Genomic DNA, 15,192 nt, shown 5'->3' on the forward strand with positions numbered 1-15,192 from the left:
AGAAAAGACTTGCAAAATAATCCTCCAGAATTATGTCACATCTCTGACCACTTCTAAAAATGAAAGGTTGCTGGGGGCGCCTGGGTGGCGCAGTCGGTTAAGCGTCCGACTTCGGCTCAGGTTATGATCTCGCGGTCCGTGAGTTTGGGCCCCGTGTCGGGCTCTGGGCTGATGGCTCAGAGCCTGGAGCCTGTTTCCGATTCTGTGTCTCCCTCTCTCTCTGCCCCTCCCCCGTTCATGCTCTGTCTCTCTCTGTCCCAAAAATAAATAAACGTTGAAAAAAAAAAATTAAAAATGAAAGGTTGGAAGTGATTCTCAGCATGCAGGATAATTTTGGTTTTAAGCTTCATGGCTTCATTTCTACTTGACTACCATATTCATTTTTATTTGAAGCCTTCAATTACAGGCATATAGAAGAACTCAGTTTTATACTGTTCTATACATTTGCCACATTCTCTTTTACTTGTTCTTGACAGTACTTTCTATCTTCTGGAATTAAATTTGAGGAGATCCTATATCCCCATCATTCCTCTAACAAGGGACATTTTAAATAGACAGTGGTTTCTGGTGAAATTGTAAGCACTGACCTCTGAATGTCCTAAAGGAAAGAGCTTTCATCCACTGCCAGAAAAGGTCTCTCAGGGATACTCCTACTTATATTTGACTAGATTTCTGAGCCTAAGAATCTTTGTGCACCACAGAGAAGGTTATCCCTCCTGGTATAATCATCTTATCAAATAGTCATTTATCCTGAACAATACTGTGCTGCTGTCTACATTTAGTCTCGTAGTAAGAATGAAGTCATTTCTCATGAAATCCCTTAATAGATATTTCTACTGTTCATTATTTTTTATTGTAAATAAGGTGCTAGGCAGTAATAAAACATAATAAAATGTAAAATGCATTAATGTTTTATTAAATCTCAAGATGGTGTTGTACCTTACACCATATTTTTCAGAAAAGTTTTCTTATATTTAAATAGTTAGGGCTCAAAATTATATTATTCGATAATTTTTAGTTTCATGAGTATGTGAAATAATTGACCAAAAAAGGAGAAAGGAAATGGGGATTTTAAACCTCAAGTATACTGTCTGCAATTGCAATCTACTGAAGAGAAAGAATCATTTCCCTACAAAGTAAGTTCCAAGTTTAGTGAGGGATCAAATCCGGTATTTGAACAAAGCTTTTGAAAAACCATCCACAAAAGGAAAATCAAGTGTAAATTTAAAAAAAAGACTTTTGTCATTTGAATATCCACACAGATATGGATAAATGTTCAATGTCTCTATTTTCAGAATTTTTCTTTATAATTGAAAAGGGTCAAGTAATTCTCTTCTTCATATAGCAAAATAACTGAACTCATTATCACAAAATAATCCGAGGCATTTGAAAGATAGTTTTGTCCTTTAGCCAGATTTGAATAAAATTGCAGAAGAGTTAAAAAGTTTTAAACTGTTTAGTTTGTATTTTATAATTAGGAACTTAACTCTTGCAATCTAGGTAGACTTGGAGGAGGAAAAGGAAAATATGGGACCCAAAAAACTGCAGTGAGAGTACAAAGATAGGGTACGGAGAGCAGACAGATAGAGGTAGAGGGGTGCTGTCCTAAGCCACAAAAGGAACAGTCTGACGGTTCAGATAAAATACAAGTCAAATTTTTTTAGAGATGTTCACAGTTGTCAGTGATGATCTTGCTGGTCTTGCCATTCCTGAACTTGTTATAGCACTCTGGCCACTCTTAAGGGTTAATTTGCTGACCTAAGGCCCTTGACCTATAATAGAACTAATTTGCTTTCTTGGAGATTTTCAAAACTCTGGCCTTGAGGACTGAAGAACCAGAAGTTTCAGGGGCTGCAGAGGCCAGCAAGTCTGTCTGAAAGCTGTCCCAGCTATGATTAGTCTAGGGTTGTTTTGTTTGCTTGTTTGTTTCTTTGGGTTTTTTTGTTTGTTTGTTTGTTTGTTTTGTTTTGTTTTTGTTTTATTGCAATGTTTTCTTTCTTTTAGGTCACACAAATGATTTTACTGGCCTCCCTTTGTGTATCTGTAGACTTCATCCTCCTTGCACAGAAAGAGGAGTTAAGATGGCAGAGAAGTAGGAGGATCCTGGGCTTCCCTTGTCCCTCAAACACAGTTATAATGTGGTAAGACAACTTGGAATATCCAGGAAATTGATCTGTGGAGTGGCAGAAGGATCTTCACAGTTGGAGGGAGACAGCATGGCAGGTGCAAGGTGTGTGGAAGGGAACAGAGTGAGATAAAACTGGCAATTCTGTGGAGTGGAGGGAACCCTTTCCACGGAAAGACAAAAAGGAGAGAGAGAAGTTGAAAAACTGTGGCATCAAGTTCACACAAGAGGAAAACCTCTCTGGAGCACAGACTGGGGAGCAAGAAGTAGTGACCGTCACAGGGTTTTTTTGTGAACAGAGTATGGAGCTCAAACTCTGAGGTTTTGGAAGTATGTCACTTTCTCTGGAGTGGAGCTGCGGTGCACACTCCTGGGGAGGGGAGAGGTGGCCACAGAGTGCATAGGTGTGGTGTAGGGAGCTCCAGGGTGCATTGGGAGAGAACATTCCCCTTCCTGGAAAACTTTTGGAAGAGGGCATATTATCTCCCCAAGGAGAAAAGACCTTACAGGCACCAGCCAAAGGCCTTTCATCAACAGGGGACAGAAGCGCACCCAGAGGGACTATAACCTTTGCTGCTTTTAGCAGTGCACTGTGCAGGCATGGGACTGTTTTTCAGAGACAGAGGGCTTCAGACACTGTGGAGAGGCTCTACTCAAGAGGAGGAGGGCAGATCCACACAGTACCAGGTCCTGGAAGACCACGGGTTTGGAATCCCAGCTCAGCGCGAAGGAAAAAATGCAGGAGAATTGTGGCACAGGGCGAGTTGACTGCCCTCACTTTACCATGTGGACTTCCTGAGAGTGACTAGGAATAAAAGGTCCTTAACCTACAAGGATAGACACATAAGGTTAGCAGCAGACTTAAAACCTGGCAGGCGAGAAGGGAGTGGCAGTCAATTTTCAATGAGCTGAATGGTAAAAATATGCTGAATTCTTTATCCAGCAAGGTTGTCTTTCACAATAGAAGGAGAGATAAAAGAGTTTCCCAGACAAATAAAAACTAAAGGAGTTCATGACCACTAAAACAGCCCTGCAAGAAATTTTAAGGGGAACTCTCTGAGAGAAAAAAAAACAAGGGAGACCAAAGCAACAAAGACCCCAACGGACTAGGGAACATCATAGGAAACACCAACTCTATAGGTAACACAATAGCACTAAATTCCTATCTTTCAATAATTACTCTGAATGTAAATGGATAAAACACTTCAATCAAAAGGCATAGGGTATCAGAATGAATAAAAAGTCAAGACCCATCTATGTGCTGCCTACAAGAGCCTCATTTTACACTTAACGATACCTGCAGATTAAAAGTGAGAATATGGAGAATCATCTATCATGCTAATGGATATCAAAAGAAAGTCAGAGTAGCCATATTTAGACAAACTAGATTTTTAAGAACTGTAACAAGAGATGAAGAAGGACATTATATCATTATTAAGGGGTCTATCCATCAAGAAAATCTAACAATTGTAAATATTTATGTGCCCACCTTGGGAACACCCAAATATATAAATCAATTAATAACAAACATAAAGGAACTCATTGACAGTAATATAATAACAGTAGGGGACTTTAATATCTCACTTACTGCAATGGACAAATTATCTAAGCAGAAAAACAATGAAAACATGGCTTTGAAAGACACACTGGACTAGATGGACTTAACAGATATATTCAGAATGTTTCATTCTAAAGCAGCAGAATATACATTCTTCTCAAGTGTACATGGAATATTCTCCAGAAAGTGGAATATTCTCCAGAAAAGATCACATACTGGGTCAAAAACCAGCCCTCAACTGGTACAAAAAGATCTGGATCATACTGTGCATATTTTCAGATCACTATGAAACTATGAAACTTGAAATCAACCACAAGAAAAAATCAAGAATACCCTCAAATACGTGGAGGTTAAAGAACATACTACTGAAGAATGAATGGGTTAAACAGGAAATTAAAGAAGAAATTAAAAAAATAAATGGAAGCTAATGAAAATGAAATGAAGTCCACCCTTTGGGGTGCAGCAAAGGTAATCATAACAGAAAAATTACATTGCACATTGCAAGTCAGGCCTATCTCAAGAAGCAAGAAAGTTTTCAAATGTACAACCTAAACTTACACTAAAAGGAGCTACAAAAAGAGCAGCAAATAAAGCCCAAAGCCAGCAGAAGAAGGGAAATAATAAAGATTAGAACAGAAATAAATGATATAGAAATAAAAAATCAAACAAACAAAAAATCCAGTAGATCAATGAAACAAAATGCCAGTACTTTGAAAGTATAAACAAAATTGATAAACCCCTAGTCAGACTTCTCAAAAAGAAAAGAAGGAGGACCCAAATAGGTAAAATCACAAATGCAAGAGGACAATACCATAGACATACAAACAATACCATAAAAACACAAATAATTATAAGAGAATACTATGAAACATTATATGCCAACAAAGTGGGCAATCTGGAAGAAATGGACAAATTCCTAGAAACTCACGTACTCCCAAAACTGAAACTGAAAGAAATAGAAAAATTGAACAGATCCATAACCAGGAAAGAAACTGAACTGGTAATCAAAAATCTCCCAACAAACAAGAGTCCTGGGCCAGATGGCTTCCCAGGAGAATTCTACCAGGCATTTAAAGAAGAGTTAATACCTATTCTCAAACTGTTCCAAAAAGTGAAATGGAATGAAAGATTCCAAACTCATTCTATGAAGCCAGCATTTCCTTGATTCCCAAATCAGACAAAGACCCCACTAAAAAGGAGAATTACAAGCCAATATCCCTGATGAATCTGGATGCAAAAATTCTCAACAAGATACCAGCAAATCGAATTCAAAAGTATATTAAAAGAATTATTAACCATGACCAAGTGGGATTTATTCCTGGGCTGCAGGGCTGGTTCAATATTCACAAATCAATCACTGTGATACTTCACATTAATAAAAGAAAGGATAAGAACCATACAATCCTGTCAATAGATGAAGAAAAAGCATTTGACAACCTACAGTATCCTTTATTAATAAAAACCATCAAGAAAGTAGGGATAGAGACACTGCGTGGCTGAGTTGGTTAAGCTTCTGACTTTGGTTCAAGTCATGATCTCATGGCTCATGAGTTCAAGCCCCACATTAGGCCCTGTGCTGACACCTTGGAGCCTGAAGCCTGCTTTGGATTCCATGTCTCTGTCTCTCTCTCTCTGCCTCTCTGCCCTTCCCTTGTCTGTCTGTCTGTCTCTCTCTCTCTCTCTCTCAAAAACATAAATAAGCATTAAAAATAAAAAATAAAAAAAAAAGAAGATCATACCTCAACATCATTAAGGCCTACAAAAGACCCACAGCTAATATCTTCAATGGGGAAAAACTGAGAGCGTTCCCCCTAAGGTCAGGAACACAAGAGGGATGTCTACTCTTTCCACTTCTGTTCAACACAATACTGGAAGTCCTAGCTTCAGCAATCAGACAACAAAAATAAATAAAAGGCATACAAAATGGCAAGGAAAAAGTCAAATTTTCACTCTTCGCAGATAACATGATACTCTACGTGGAAAACCCAAAAGACTCCACCAAAAACTTCTAGACTAATACATGAATTCAGCAAAGTTGCAGGATATAAAATCAACATACAGATGGGTTAACTGGGTAATGGGCATTATAGAAGGCACCTTTGGGATGAGCACTGGGTATTATATGGAAATGATGAATCACTGGGGTCTACTCTTGAAACTAATATGACACTGTATCACTGTATGTTAACTGACTTGAATTAAAAAAAAAAAGAATACTCTTGCACATCATGAAACAATAACTGGACCCCCTTGTACAACCCCTGAGCAGTGAGATAATGTTTGTGGCTAGCATTGAGTCTGCACGCAATCAACGAATATTGCAGACCACTGCACTCCCTTTGCTGATTACCCTAACCACTTTATCTTTTAAAATGTTTTTTATTATGTATTTTTGAGAGAGAGAGAAGGAGAGAAAGCACAAGCAGGGGAGGGGTAGAAAGAGAGGGAGACACAGAATCCAAAGCAGGCTCCAGGCTCTGAGCTGTCAGCACAGAGCCTGATGTGGGGCTCAAACCCACAAACCATGAGATCATGACCTGAGCCAAAGTCGGGAGCTTAAGTGACTGAGCCACTCAGGTGCCCATACTCTAACTCCTTTAAAAACCCCTGGGCTAGACAGAAGCCTTGGAAATGGAAATGGGTTTTGGACAAGAATCTCCCTTCTCCCCAAGTGGCCAGCCTCCTGAAAAATGTTCAAATTCCTTTCCAATCAAAATCAAAACTTGTGTCTTGAGTAATGATCCTTTAAGCAACCAGGAGCCAATCTTGGGTTCAGTAGCAGTCCCAAAGTGCTTCATCCCTTCTACAACATCTACATAGTCTTATACTTTGCTACAAACCACATTTGCCATCCAACCACTCAGTCTTGGCAATGCAAATGAAAAACTGGACACAGTTTATGTTGGGTCCAGTATTTTCCATGGACCAGATGCCAGCACCCCTATGCTTCCGGATGAAGTTCTCATGATCCAATTTTCCTTATAGATGGACTTGCCACCAGTGCCACTGGAGCATGGGAAGTCACTACCCTAGCAAATAAATCCCAGAATAATACTGTGAAATTAGGAATCCTTATAACATTTCTTCCCAGGGTTCAGAGCACAAGTTGTCTGCTCTCTTTGGAATTCTGACTTCAAACAGTTCAAAGGAGACATGGCCTAAAGGCTCATTGTTGGTGATTTTGGGGAAGAACACAATGGGATTGACCAAGGTTAGGTGACCTGGTGGTTGTGGTTGTGCCTCCTGGGGTGGCAGGAGGATTAGCAAAACCCAAAGCAGGTAAAGAACTCTTCTTTCAACTTTTCCTTCCATGTGTTCTATCACATATTCCAGAATAGTATCCTTCGTGTATCCTCTGGCATTAATATTTTCTTTCCCCTAAGACATAAAAAGGAAGAATAACAAGTACATTGTGATATTTTAACAGCTCAATGTTTTATTTAATTTTTTTAATGTTTATTTTTCTTTTGAGAGAGACAAAGACAGAATGTGAGTGGATTGGGGCAGAGAGAGAGGGAGGCACAGAATCTGAAGGAGGCTCCAGGCTCCGAGCTGTCAGCACAGAGCCTGATGTGGGGCTCAAACTCACGAGCTGTGAGATCATGACCTAAACCAAAGTCGGATGCTCAACTGACTGAGACACCCATGAGCCCCCAACAGCTCAATGTTCTAATCCTCAATACATTTTATTTATTTATCATGAATGCCATGGTAAAAAAAAAAAAAAACAAAAAAAACAACAAAAAAAAAACAGCTTCTTTTCTTTTCTCCACTTCTCCTTAGGTATGTATTTCCCCAGCTTCATTTGCAGGTATGTGTAGCCACATACAAGACTTGAGTACTATCCAGAAATGGTAATGTGTGTAACTTTGTCTATAACTTTAAAGATATAGACCATAAAGCCATTTGCTTTCCTCTTTGCTATTCTTCCTCTGTCAAGGTAGGGTAGAAATTCTCATGGTGGCCTTTGAGACCACACATTTAGAGAAGCAAAGACTCTGTAGTCTGCATTCCTGAATGACTATGTAGGACCCTTTCTGTTGATCTAAAACATCCATCTTTGGGCAGTTACACCACAAATCATAAAAGTCTATTCTGCTTGGCTCATTATCCACTTTATGGGCTATATGTTTCAATAAGTAGATTATGTCACTTTACCTAATCACGTCCCCATAAAAGATAGTTTATACATGGTAGAATTTCAGACACCCACACTCATAGGTTACAGAAAGAAGAAATTTTAAATTCATCCTTGATACTTTTCCATACTAGTATGAAAAATGTTACTTCATTTTTTAAGGCTGCACAATATTTTATTTTGCCATATTTTATTTCACTAGTTTTCCATCGACAGAACATATATTTCATTCTATTACACATTTAAATGCATGCAGTGCTTACTGAAAGTCATTTTATACCATAATCCCTGATTAATTTTATTTATATTACAGAACATGGCTGAATTTTAACATTTTTATTTTGTTCTCCAGGAATGCTTGGGTGCTACCATCTTCAAGGGCTTTATGTATTTGCAACTTTCTGTATTTTTATACTTAAATGAGAATTTGGCTGCCCTCCTCCCCCCAAAGATATACTTGGTTCATGCTCATTTTCCCTTCAGATATATAAGCTCCTTGGTCATCTTATAAAGAATGGTGTAGGGGCACCTGGGTGGCGCAGTCGGTTAAGCGTCCGACTTCAGCCAGGTCACGATCTCGCGGTCCGTGAGTTCGAGCCCCGTGTCAGGCTCTGGGCTGATGGCTCGGAGCCTGGAGCCTGTTTCCGATTCTGTGTCTCCCTCTCTCTCTGCCCCTCCCTCGTTCATGCTCTGTCTCTCTCTGTCCCAAAAATAAATAAACGTTGAAAAAAAAATTAAAAAAAAAAAAAAGAAAAAAAAAAGAATGGTGTAGTGTTGAACATTAAGACAAACCAGATATTTTCTTCTTTGTTTTGTACCTAGTCTTTGCCTGAATACTCATAGGGTTTTTTTATCTTGGTAATAAAGCAGAGATCCCCAAATTTCAATAGAATTCAATTTTTTACTCTTTTTGGTTCAATAATATACAAGGATATCAGTTAAAATATAGAGCATTCAATCAACTTTTCTTGAATAAATATGTCATTTGATCTGGAGATTGAGATTTTTATGTAGGGACTATATTACTCTATTATAGAGTTAATAATTTTAGGTACATCAATTATGCCTAAATTGTAACCCTTTTCCTAAATTTTGCCTAAATTGTAACCCTTTTCCTAAATTTTATACATCACCATCTCTTGGGGTACATGTATTTATTTGCTTACCTGTCTAGGCTTTATCTAGTGCAAATTATATAATTTTTCACACTTGACATCGATTTCCCTAACTCAGTTTTAAGGTGTATCTTTTCTAATCCTTACTGATATTAATTTGTTTCATTTATTTTATGTCTTTATTTAAACCTTAGGTATCTTTTAGTCAAGTAAAAATGCAATTATTATTTGCTATTATCATATTCTTTCTTAAATTTCTGAATGATTTTTCATTGCCTTTATTTTCTTGTCATATTCTCTATTTTATGATAGAGGGTAGTATTTATCTGGTTCTTACAGAACACCTTGAATATTATTTTTACCATTTACCTACCTTTTATCCATTGTATTTATTTTGCCTACTATCAATCAATATGCATGTTTTATTGTGTGGTGTCCTTATTGTTAATATTTAGATAAGCAAGTTCTATCAGGAGTAATGATTTGCCTAAGGGTAATATGATAAAAGGAAATTGGGGGAATAAACTGGAGACAAAAAGAAATAAGCAAGATACTTCTACTAAACCATGGAACTGTAAACTGTGTTTAGTTACTGTGTAACTAAAGAACATCTCAAAAAGGTCATCTTTTTTTTTTTTTTTTTTTCTGTAGCACTATCCTTAATCACAGTAATGGCCTACCATTAATGCAGGATTAGAAAAAGATGTGGAGTAGTACTCTAAATATGTGGAACTGTTTCTTTTAAATACACTTACATTTCACAAGGCCCTAAGCCCTCATATAAATCCTCATATAACATACCTGAAAAATCTATCCCATCAATTCTTTTTTTTTTTTTTTTAACGTTTATTTATTTTTGAGACAGAGAGAGACAGAGCATGAACAGGGGAGGGTCAGAGAGAGGGAGACACAGAATCGGAAACAGGCTCCAGGCTCTGAGCGGTCAGCACAGAGCCTGACGTGGGGCTCGAACTCATGGACCGCGAGATCATAACCTGAGCCAAAGTCGGACGCTTAACTGACTGAGCCACCCAGGCGCCCCAAACCCATCAATTCTTTAGACATGCCCTGTCTAATCATTCAAGAAGTATACCTTGATTTTTAAGCAGTTTACCTAGAAGACAAGAAGAGCAACATTCAGTAATAGTAAAGAAGATAGGAAAAATATGTTTTTGGAAATAACAAAGGGAAAAAGGTTTGAGTAAGAATTTGGGACAAACAAAAATTTTCCAAGTTGAAAGTTAACTCAAGAAGAGAATTCAACAAGAGAAATCAGAAACACTAGAATCATTAAAAATCTTTTTATGTTCCAGAAACATATGTGAAGATCACAAAGTATAAAAGGATGGCAAAGTATGTCAAGTATGGGAATAAGATATGAGAGAGATTATGTAGAACTTCTTGGACTAAGCTAAATAATTTGATGTTATCTTTTATGGCACAGATAAATATGTAAGTATAAGCCTGGCTAATAGACACACCTCTGATTTTGAGAGGGTGTATTGGTTTTTAAGAAGAAATCTGGCAATATAGGGGCACCTGGGTGGCTCAGTTGGTTAAGCATCCAACTTCAGCTCAGGTCATGATCTCACAGTCTGTGAACTTGAGCCCCACATGGGGCACTGTACTGACAGCTCAGAGCCTGGAACCTGCTTCAGATTCTATCTCCATCACACTCTCTCCCCTTTCCCCACTCACACTCTGTCTCTCTCTGTCTCTCAAAAATGAATAAACATTAAAAAATTTAGAAAAAAAAAAGATATCTGGCAATACAGTACATGGTAAGCCAGTATGAAAAGAGATTATTGGTAGACAAGACCTAATAATTTTCTTGATATATTCCAAGTACAGGTTAATCAGTGGTGATTTAAACACTGGCAGTATAGTACAGAAGAAAACCTTTATTCGAGAGCAAGTTCATTAATACATTTAATAAAATGACTATAAAAATGTTAATGAAACTGGGTTAGGATGAAAAAAAAGGAGGAGGAAGTAAATAGTAATAGAATTTGTTAACAAGATAATTTACATATATTACATAATATCTTGTGAGGGTAAGTCATGAATTCAGTAAAATAGTTTGAGTTACAATAATTCTAAATGAGAATTCTATATGGAAATAGTGGTATGAACTTTCATTAATGGCATTCTGAAATTCAGTATAGTTTAGAAAAAGAGATACCAATTTGAGAGTGCTCATTTCATCTGCAGGTAGGGGAGAATGACCCACAAAAGCAAGAACTGTCAAAAATTTAGTAGCACAATCATGTGCTATCAGAAGAAATGAACTGCAGAAGCTAATGTCGAACATATTGTAAAATCAGCATATTGACAACATCATCGAATACTGCAGAGATAAAATATGGTAAACATTTCCTATAAATCAACTAGTATAATTTTGTATAAGCTGATAAACATAAGCTGATGTTGAAATAATTTTTAAAAATACTGAATAAAATAGTTTGAGTAATAGCCAGGCAAAAATGCCTTAAGAAATGTGTGCCACTGAGAAATTTGAGAAAGCTGAAAACCACTAGCACAAAATGTTATTTCAAGATGATATGTGGTAAAGGAAATAAGGATTTTCAAAGGAAATGGACAATGATAGTCTTCTTCCGGGTCAATTTGTTGTTTTCATTATGAAAAAATGTTTATACACAACAATTGGCACAAAGACAGTAGAGAGAACTAAGGATCAAAGACAGAAAGAAGGAAGGACAGCAACACAGGAAAAGGAGAGAGAACAGAGAGAAAGAAAGACAATGAATGAATAATGAAGGTAATTAGGGGTGTAAGATTCCTGATGAATATTTGTAGGAAGCAGAAGTAAAGAAAAGAGGAGCTTTGAAAAACAAGAGATATTACAGCCTCTATGACCAAATGGAAAAGTGGAATAGATTAGTAGATTAGGGAGTAAAGGGGATGGAAGGTTTGGATTTTTTTCTGACATTATTTTTAATCTCTAAAATATTAGGTACAAATACTGTCTTTGTAAGAGTGACACAGTGTTTCCCCATAGTTAAAAATGGTGTCTATGTGTTTTGCAGAATCTATGGCACCACAAACAGCTTTATGACTTTGCTTAGATACCAGGTATATCTGGAAAGTATGACTTTAATAGCTCCAGTCTTCAAGTCTTGTGCACTTCTTCTCTAGCAATGTCAATTGATGTTAAAACAATGAAGGTGAAAATGGGTAATATTTTTCATCCAATACTTAGACTACTTAGAATTTAAGAATAAACATCAAGTTGAGAGAGTTGATTGTCTTGGGGAAAAATGTTGTTGGTATTAAGTTTGAAATCCAGTTTTGGAAGGTTTGTACCTGAAAGGTATTACTCACTTGAAAATCACAGTGTATAAATTCTTGCATAAATCCATCTTTCCATTTTGAAACAACTTAGCCTTTTTGTCTATACCTCTCACTTTGCTCTATACCATTTGCTCAGTGGTTGAGTTTGAATTACTTTACGTCCCCTACAGAGTTACTGGTATTGTCACACTTCATTATAATTATGCCACGACATTCATATCTTTAAACCCCCTCATAATCTCTACACCACTTCCACTTGTATTGCAACCTACCTTCCAGTTGGATGTACATGTTCTGAAACCGGGATTTTAGACTTTAATCAATTGAACCATATACCAGTCAAAAATTATTTTGGATACTAAAGCCAAATTTCACTAAAATATTGTGATGTGCCTTGTCCGTTTTATTAATGTATTATAAGAATTAATTAGTAATAAGTTTTCAATTCCCTTGTCTTGGCTTTATGCAGTCTATAAGTGATTTCACAGCTTCTAGATAATTAATTCTGCTACTATCCTTTGATCTTTAATCAACATTTCACATTTCTCTGTTTATTTCTAACGGTACCCTGCAGCTTTTAAATTTACTCTATTCCCACTTTATTTTTAAGGCCTAAAAAGAAAGCTTAATTTCCAAGGTGTAAGAAGAGGAACAAAACACCTATGCCTCAAATTCAACAGCAAAAAATGAAATAAAATAATAATGATAATAAATACATACATACATACCTACATACATAAAATAATTAAGGAAAATACAAAAAGTAAAAACAAAATACCTTCTCCCAAGTCCTTAGAATCCCATTCATTGCTTTTACTGAAGTTTTCTAATATTACTTTTATCTTAAGTTTTACTATAATTCTATAAAATTTACAAATGGTAAAAAAATTAAGATCTTAAAATAATAAATATATCAATATACCTTTAGTATTAAAATATGTGAAAAAAGCTATGAATCCTAAAATATATGAGATAATCTGAAGCATATTTTTACCTCAATACAAAGATCCATAAAGCATACATAATGTCCCTACATCCCTAATTAGTGCTATATTGTGGTACTGATTTTCAATGTAAAAGATGACAATAAAAAACTTAGTTTTCTGCTGCAAATAACTGATAATTGACACAGATGAAAACAAACATTTTCTAAAGGAATACACAAAAAAATTTATATGAATTGAAAGTTTTTTAAAAACTGGGTGATATGACTCTATCGGTAGAAACTGCAGTACGTTATAGTTATAAATGTAAAATATATTTTGAGTTTAAATATGAGAAGATTCTACTTGCAAAATATTCTACTAAATGGTAAATAAAAGGAGTGGTAGTGTTGACAAAATCTAATTGTAAAATTAGATAAGTATATTCACTAATTTTCAGAATGCTAAAATGTAGTACCTAATTATAGAATCTAACTAGAGATAGTGCTAAAATACCAAGACTTGGATTAAAAAAAGTGAAGAGTTGAACTAAACCAACTGAATTATCATGGTGTTTTCTAAAAAATCACTTAGTTATAAAAAAGAAAGTCATTTACAAAATAGGTAGAACTATAGAATCAAATATCAAAATAAAGAATTATGGTAATGACATTAAATTTACAACCGCCCAGACTTACCATAGCATTTTATATAAATTGTACTCGACTTTACCAGTTTTTAGACACTTAGTATTCACATTCCTATTTCTCTCTGTTAAAGAAATAGGCTTTTTAAAGGCTTAAAAAGAACATAGGAAATTTTCATTTAAAATGTTGAATGAAGACTTTCTAGCTGCAATGCACAACTTGCAGAAGTCCAACACTCCACTGGAATGATCAGATTGATAACTGAATATACATATATAGATATAAAGATACAATTAAGACTTGGAGATCTGGTGAGAGACCAAAACCTTAGCGTGTTAAGATCACACACACACAAAAAGGAAATCAAACAAAAAGGAAGTCAATTTTGCCACAAGGAATGTAATCTGTTTTTGGCCAATCTAAGCAAAAGGCTACTATCAAGGGAAAGATGGACCAACAGAGTTTTTTGCAGCCTCACACAACTTGGAAAGCAAGACTTGGAGTTCTGGGCTACAAAAGCACCTGCTAAATATGGGGCCAAGCTCCCAAAGAGAACAGAGACCGAGAAACTTGAATCTTAAACTTTTGTGGTTTTTTTCCCCCCCAAACTCTAAATATATAAAGACTAACCTGAGAGATAAGAAACAAGAATCTAAATATAAATGAAACTGAAACCATGAGATTTTCAGCAGTTTCACCATTCTGAAGAGACAAAATAGGAGTTCAGAAAGCAATCCTTGAAAATACCACTGAGTCAGCTGGAGACTCTTTAACTGGGAAAAAGTGGTATTAATTAAATTATACAAAGATTACAAGTGAGTCTTGGGCTATAAAAATAAAATAACCAAAATATTCATATTTAATCTGGACATTAAAATAACAAATAATCAATAATAAGTAACTTCAATATCTGTAATGAGAATCCTGACTTCATTTTTCGATGTTTGCTCATTGCTTTTAAGCCTCATTCGTTCTTCCCTTTGTGACCCACCTCAGGGTAACTTGATACGATATTAAATGTGGAAAGACCTAAAGAAAAATGGGGATTCAGGATTTCAAGTTTCTCAAATAACCTGACCCAGATGCTTTCATGCCAAATTCCATGGTCCTTATTCTTTCTAATAAGAAGCCCTCTTAGAATATAAAATCTACTTGAGTTGATCTCAAGTTTCTGCTTAGATTCTATACTTAGAATATAAAATCTACTTGAGTAGAATATAAAATCTACTGGAGTTCGGCTTCCCTTTTTAAAGAGCATCATGGGGGCGCCTGGGTGGCGCAGTCGGTTAAGCGTCCGACTTCAGCCAGGTCACGATCTCGCGGTCCGTGAGTTCGAGCCCCGCGTCGGGCTCTGGGCTGATGGCTCAGAGCCTG

The sequence above is a fragment of the Puma concolor genome, chromosome B3, assembly GCF_028749965.1.
Source record: "Puma concolor isolate L17-30 chromosome B3, mPumCon1.1.hap2, whole genome shotgun sequence".
Lineage (NCBI taxonomy): Eukaryota > Metazoa > Chordata > Mammalia > Carnivora > Felidae > Puma > Puma concolor.